The sequence below is a fragment of the Fulmarus glacialis genome, unplaced genomic scaffold (genome assembly GCF_000690835.1).
Source record: "Fulmarus glacialis isolate BGI_N327 unplaced genomic scaffold, ASM69083v1 scaffold16725, whole genome shotgun sequence".
NCBI classification, from domain to species: Eukaryota; Metazoa; Chordata; class Aves; order Procellariiformes; family Procellariidae; genus Fulmarus; species Fulmarus glacialis.
This window is the reverse complement of record NW_009213797.1, coordinates 32603-39085: the sequence shown is the minus strand read 5'-3', so window position 1 is coordinate 39085 and position 6483 is coordinate 32603.

The window sequence follows — 6483 nt, the reverse complement described above, 5'->3', positions numbered from 1 at the left end:
TCTGTTGACCATGCCCGTATGCTATTAAAAGTACACTTTGGTGTGGACTTCTCTTCCTAATCTCTGGGCATTTTCTCCTGTGAGTAGGATTGAAATTGGATCTGGAATAATACTTGAAACTTCTTTTAACAACAACAGTGTGTTTCTGTCTTTTAGTACTATTAACAATGTTCTGTTGCTTCTGTATTTGTATTTTATGTTTAGATTTTTTTTAATGGTTATTATATCTTCTCAGGACAACCATTCCCAGCTGTTTTTGATCTCATTTTCATCTCTGGCTGTGCATGTAGCAAATTGAGTGCAGTTGTGGAGATCAAGCCTTTGCACATTATATGCGGAAATGTGCTTTGCATTCTCATGCACCACTTCCCACACCCCAGATGGGCTTTCAGCATAGACTTGTCACTCTGCTAGTGTTCAAGCCTCTTGTGCTGAATTTTTTTTTGTTGGTCAAGAATAATGTGTCTACAGTACTATGTACAACCTCGCTTGCACTTACTCAAGTTATGTTTGTATAGGGATGTATTATGTAACTTTAAGGAAAAAAATGGAGGGGGGAAAAAAAAACCAAACAACAGAACTCATGTACTTAACATCTAAACTACCTGTGCAGTAGAGGTTCTTCAAATTCCTTTTATAAACCCCTCTTCCTTTTCCCTGTTACAGATAATTAATCTGCCTTTCTATGCATATAGGGTTGCGGTAGTGCAATGGAATGAAGGGATTTTTTTGTCATTTATATTGTACCAGGAAGAGATGAGAAATTAACTTGCAGATGGGGAGGGTGAATAAATCCTGATCTTTATATGCTCTTAAGTAAGTAAGAGTATCTGTCATGGGTATTACATACTCTATACATTAGACCTTTTAAAATGTATGGTTACCAGGTGATAGTTAATGTGATAAATGTATGAACTATGCTTGGTGTAATTGTTTAAATACTGTAAAGGTGCAGCATATTTTTAACCTGTCTAAAGCACACCCCCACCTCCTTTATAAGAGATATTTGGAAGCTGAGCATTAAATGTGGTAGAATAGATGTTGTGAAAACCGAGGTGATTATGATAGGGTTTGACGTAGTGGTGAACAAGGTATATAGTCTCTCTCTTTGAGAAAGTTCTTTTATAAAGAAGGTGGAGAGTAGTTCTTCCAGTTCTCTTTTGTGATTTATTTTTTTCCTGAACTAAGAAGTTATTAATTAAAAAAAAAAAAAAAAAAAAAGCTACTCACTGAAGTTGTCTGTTTCTGTTTCTTCTGTGGCATATTCTCTCATCACAGAAATGGATGTATGCAACACTTGCTAATGCTTGGCCAAGCTATTAATTATTTTAATGTTGAGATTTTACAACTAAATATCATCCTTGAACTTGTAGTAACTGAAAATGACACAAAAGTTTTTGTGGTGTTCCAAGAAATTCTCTCAAACTTTCTTAAAAGTGTCAGATGATGTCACAAAGGATCATTAATATCTCTACAGGATTTATAACGAATTATATACGTGAAAAACTATTAAATAGAATTCATTTTTGTCAACAAGATGACTTCAAGATGCTAGTAAATAAAAAAGTTTACTACTTTTAAATAAGTGGGTACTATTCTAATTTCTTGCAATACCATAAGCACTGAAGTGACAAGCATTATACCACTATTAATTTAACAGCAGGCTAGAGGAAATTATTGCCGTATTGTGTTCATCTTTACAATGATCTAACTTGTATAAAAGATAAGATTTCGAACGGCTACTATTAATAGAACTTTTTCTGAATAGAACTTTTCCCTTTCTGAGTAAATAGGAGGACTTATCTGTGCCCCGTACTGTCTGAGGTGGAAGACAGTGATGCCAGAGTTGTTAAGCTTCAAATTGCAGTTTAGCATCCTAGGATTTTTGCACTGCTGCCAGTCCCATACTTGAAGCTGGATATATATTGTAGCTAATCTATATTGCTGTTCTTAAACCAGCTGTCATTTGTTCTTCAGACTAAATTTAAGAGAAATTCAAACTCAGGTTAAGTAATGTAAAAGTGAAAATGCTGTGTTGTTCTGTACGCCATAAAGACAAGCTGATAGACCTTAAAACTTGCAATGGTTTTGGCTTGCCCTGTGGTTGCATTGGTGGATTTAAGTGTTTTATACTCCATTATGTCAACAAATGACTTGTAACTAACTTAGTTTGAGGAAGCTGCTGATTTTGGATTTATGCCCCATCAAGTGATCAGTTCTGGCACAGCATAAACTCTTCCGAGCACTTCCTCCCTAAAGAATAATGGTAGCATGATTGTGAGAAAGAGAATACAATATATAGCCTTTTGCAGCTGCAATAGCTGACAACATACTAATCTCAACAGCCTGTTAATCTGAGAACCCGCAGTGTGTCTCAAGTATTTGAATCAGCAACTGTGTAGAGTAATTTGTGTTTAAGCTCTGATACTGTTTTCCTTGAATTTAATAGAAAAATCTTGGTGTTTGACATTCAAAGATCAATCATTAGCTCATTCATTCTGCAAACAAAATTCATCCATTTTGTATCAATTTCTAGTCTTCAGTAGAACTGTGTAGTGCAGATGGCTTAGCCTACAGCAAGAGCTTAGGGAAGTAAGTTAATTCAAGTAGAAGGAGTTAGGCATTTGAGAGGAGAACGCTCAATTCTAAATTATGCTCTGAAAATCTGGTTTCTTATGGCCTCTTAGAAATTTCTGCTGGAAGGGGGCCTTTTTTTGTACAGTCTGCCCTCTAAAAATAAACCAACAGTCACTGTGTTACTGGAAGTTAGGAAAAGGATCTCTTGATTTTAAAAAGAATGTGTGGGCATTTTGCATTTTTTCCACCTATTTTATCTAACATTCTTTCTGCGTGATGTTTGGGAACTGAAATACCACTTACACAATTCCAAGGAATAACTTCTGAAGAAAACTAATTATCCTATTTCCCACAGCAATGCTTAATATGCAAAGATTGCTTCTAAATCTGCTTTTCAGGTCATCCTTCTTTTCTTCACACTTCACCATTTTGACTTTCAATGAGGTAATTTCACCCTTAAGCTCATTAGTTTCCATAGGAAATGAATTATAAAAAATGCTAAGTGTGCCATATGAGGTTTAACATCAAAGACATTTCTAGACAGACCATGAATATATGTTGAAGCTATATTTGATCTCTGCTGGGTATTCTTTTCAGTGCTGCTGAGTTTCAGTTGCTTGCTTTCGTTAGGTAAGTGTTGGCTTAGGACTTACCTTTTTTTTTCCTTGCAAGCCAAATTAATCTTTAATTGTTTAGAATAAAATCTAGTAACTGACTGGACTATTTGAGTCAAATGTGTTTTATTATGGCTCATGTGCCTTTGTCTTGGGGGGAAAAAAAACCAAACCAAACAGTTATAAGTAGGATGTTTTGTAACCAACTGCTCTTAAAGAAAAGTTAGATTTCTGAAAGGAAACCTCAGTTCATGTTTCTGCTAAGGAAAGTTGTAAATGGATTTTTCTTGCTGAATGCTACTCCGAATCCTCAGTTAGGATGCATTAGCTGCATGTTAAATCTTCTGGACTGTTTTCCCATTCTCAACCATTTTAACTACTGACAGTAAGAAACCTAGCACACAGGATTCTTGTCAGCTTGTATAGCTTCAAGCTTTCATTTTGAAGCTCTGTTTCAACAATGAAAAAATAGGGAATGCCCACGTATTTTTGTCCTATTCATCTACCTAACACATTGGCTAGAGGGATTGCCTAGTATATTCCAGAATAATTATTAAAAAAAAAGTGAACATTTATTCAAATCCAGTTTTGGTGAAAAGAATACTCCTTCTGTTTGTTAGCTCCATAATATATTTGGACATTTTTTCCCATGCAATTGTGATTGAAATTATTTTCCTCCTCTTCAGCAAGTGTTTAGCATGCTTATCTCATTTGCTGCTTAGTTACAGTATGCAAAATAGCACAGTAAACTGACTGCATTACCACAAAGGTAAAACTGAATCCCGAGCCCATGCATGAGTTGTGAGGTCTTCTGTCATTAAAAAGTGGCAGCATAGCTCTCAGAAGTAATATAGCTGTTAGGAACAAAATAAATGCCGTAAGTAATACTATTTAAAAACCAGACCTAGTCAATATTTACAGCTGAGAGTATTAGAGCGCTTTATTCCACCCGGAGCTTTCAGAATTTCTTAAATTTGCGCTATGACTTTTTTGAAGAGTATGGGTGGAAGCTGTTTCTGTTCCTGGGGGGAGGAGGAAAGAAGAGGAGAATTTCAAAACAGTTCCTTTAGCTGTAAGAGGAAGAAAATATTTTATAAATTCTTTGAAGGTACAAAATAAAACACAAATACCTCCTTAGCAGTTCATTTTAGTGACCTGCCTTAAAAAAAAAAGGAACTTCAAAAGGCAAGTCAGGAACTTAAGCTTAAGTCTCCCATATGTTGTACTCCTGGCTCTTCGGGGCTGACCAAGAGCGAGGGGATGGTCTTTGTGTACCTGCGGCATGCACCAGCTAGGTGTTAGGCTTCAGTATCTTCTAGTGGCGGAAGACATCACCTTTGAATTTGGTATATCAGCCACATCCGTGCCGAGAATAAGCAGCATCGTTCAGTATTGCATATCCTTCAAGAGGAGGGCCTCTCTCAACGTATATGTGTATATAGTCCATGCTGAACATGTGATATCTGATTTAGTGTCTCATGTATAATTGGCCATATACTGCTACAGCAGGCGATGATGGAAGAGGTACACAGTGTGAAGATAAGCAGTATAGGAAAAGAAATCCAAACTGCCACAGAAACCAGCTTCTGGCACCAGTCTTCACAGGTTTAGAAAAATCTGTTCTTGGTGACACAGATAGGTAATAGAGGACATGGAAACAACCACCTCCTCATCTCGCTAGGTTACTGAGAGAAACCAAACAGGACCTAATCCTGGGGTGTTCGCTGACTGAACGATGCAGCAGCTTTTGTGCTCTTGCCCTTGCAGCAGCTGCTAGGGAGGTTGCTGCACTGGCGTGCACCACGCCATGTAGTGGTGCGCACCACGCCATGTACTGGTGCTCTGAGGCAATGCCCATACAACTTAGTCTTTCAGCAAAATAAGCGTCATCACATTGTAGAAATGAGTAGTTAAACACGCTTTTATTGAAAAAGCCACTTTTTCCAGCCCTTCAAATGTAGCTATTGTCAATAACTGGACACAAGTACTTTTCAAAAGTAGATTTTAGTACTTCGATCTTTAGAAATGTAATAAGTAATAGAACATTAACTCTGAATTACAATGGATATGAACTTAATGCAGTGGAAGTTATTAGAGTACTGAAGACTTCTAAATATTTTCTTAAATCATAAATATATTAACTCTTCCCTTTGAATCGTGTAGCATTAATTTAAAAAAAAAAAAACAACAGCAACAACAAAAAAACCAACAACAAAAAAACCCACAGCTTGGAGCCAGACTTTTGTGCTTCAAAACTGCTCAACACAGTCTGGTAATAACAAATGCGAAGACTTGTTTGCTGTTCGTGTTTGCGTCAACTGCTAAAGGGCATATATGGTTTTGCCTCCACTGCTACCAGATGCAAGGCTTCTATGTCTACGTAGATACGTAAACACACACACAAAACATAAGGCAAACCCTACAATCTTGTGTTGCATATCTCAGACATTAATAGGTGGCAAATGGAAGCTGTAATAGCAGGTGAAATCATAAATAATTCAGTTAAATATTTCAGGAATCAGACTTAAATGCCTTCACGTAGAAGGATTAAGATAACGATGCACGCTGTAGCTAATATAGGGGAAGACTTGTACGGAAGATTTCTTTCTGACACCTGTTTCATGACATACTATTGCTTTAAAACAATGTGCTGTGTCAGCTGCAAATACAGCTTCCTAGGGAATTTCTTTCATTTAAGAAAGCAAAATAATTCGAAGTTATGGGCTGAACATGCAGGCGTCTCTTGCAAAGATAGGAAAATATCACCAGGAGGCAATTAAAATACTGATGGGGTTATTAAAGGCAATAGGACTAGCAGGCTTCCCTTTGGTTCAGTGTTCCATTGAATGCCCTGCATTTGTAATCGGGGAGGCACAGCCACTTAGTTCATTTCGAAAGAAAGTGAGCACTCAACGTTTGCCCCACTTAATTTTATCTTTTAAGTCTTGCCTGCTAAAGGAAGGGAAATAGTTCTCTAGTCAATGTGCGTTACCAGCAATAAATAGCTGGTGGATATAGGATCAGAGCAGCTGCAAATATCCAAGTGTTGGATGCTGAAGACTATTCCTAGTATTTCAGTGTTTTGTACACATGCTCCTGTTGCCATGAGGAGTCACTTAAAAATGTAGTGGCCTGAGGTGTTTTAAGCCTATGTAGACCTAACAAAGATAAAGCTACATCAGACTTTTATAGAACTAGCATCCAGTATCGGCTTGCTCAGCTTGTCTGTACACTTCTCTAAAGAGTTAGGATATGAGATAATCATGGTCTTCAATATTAGAGATGCTAATGC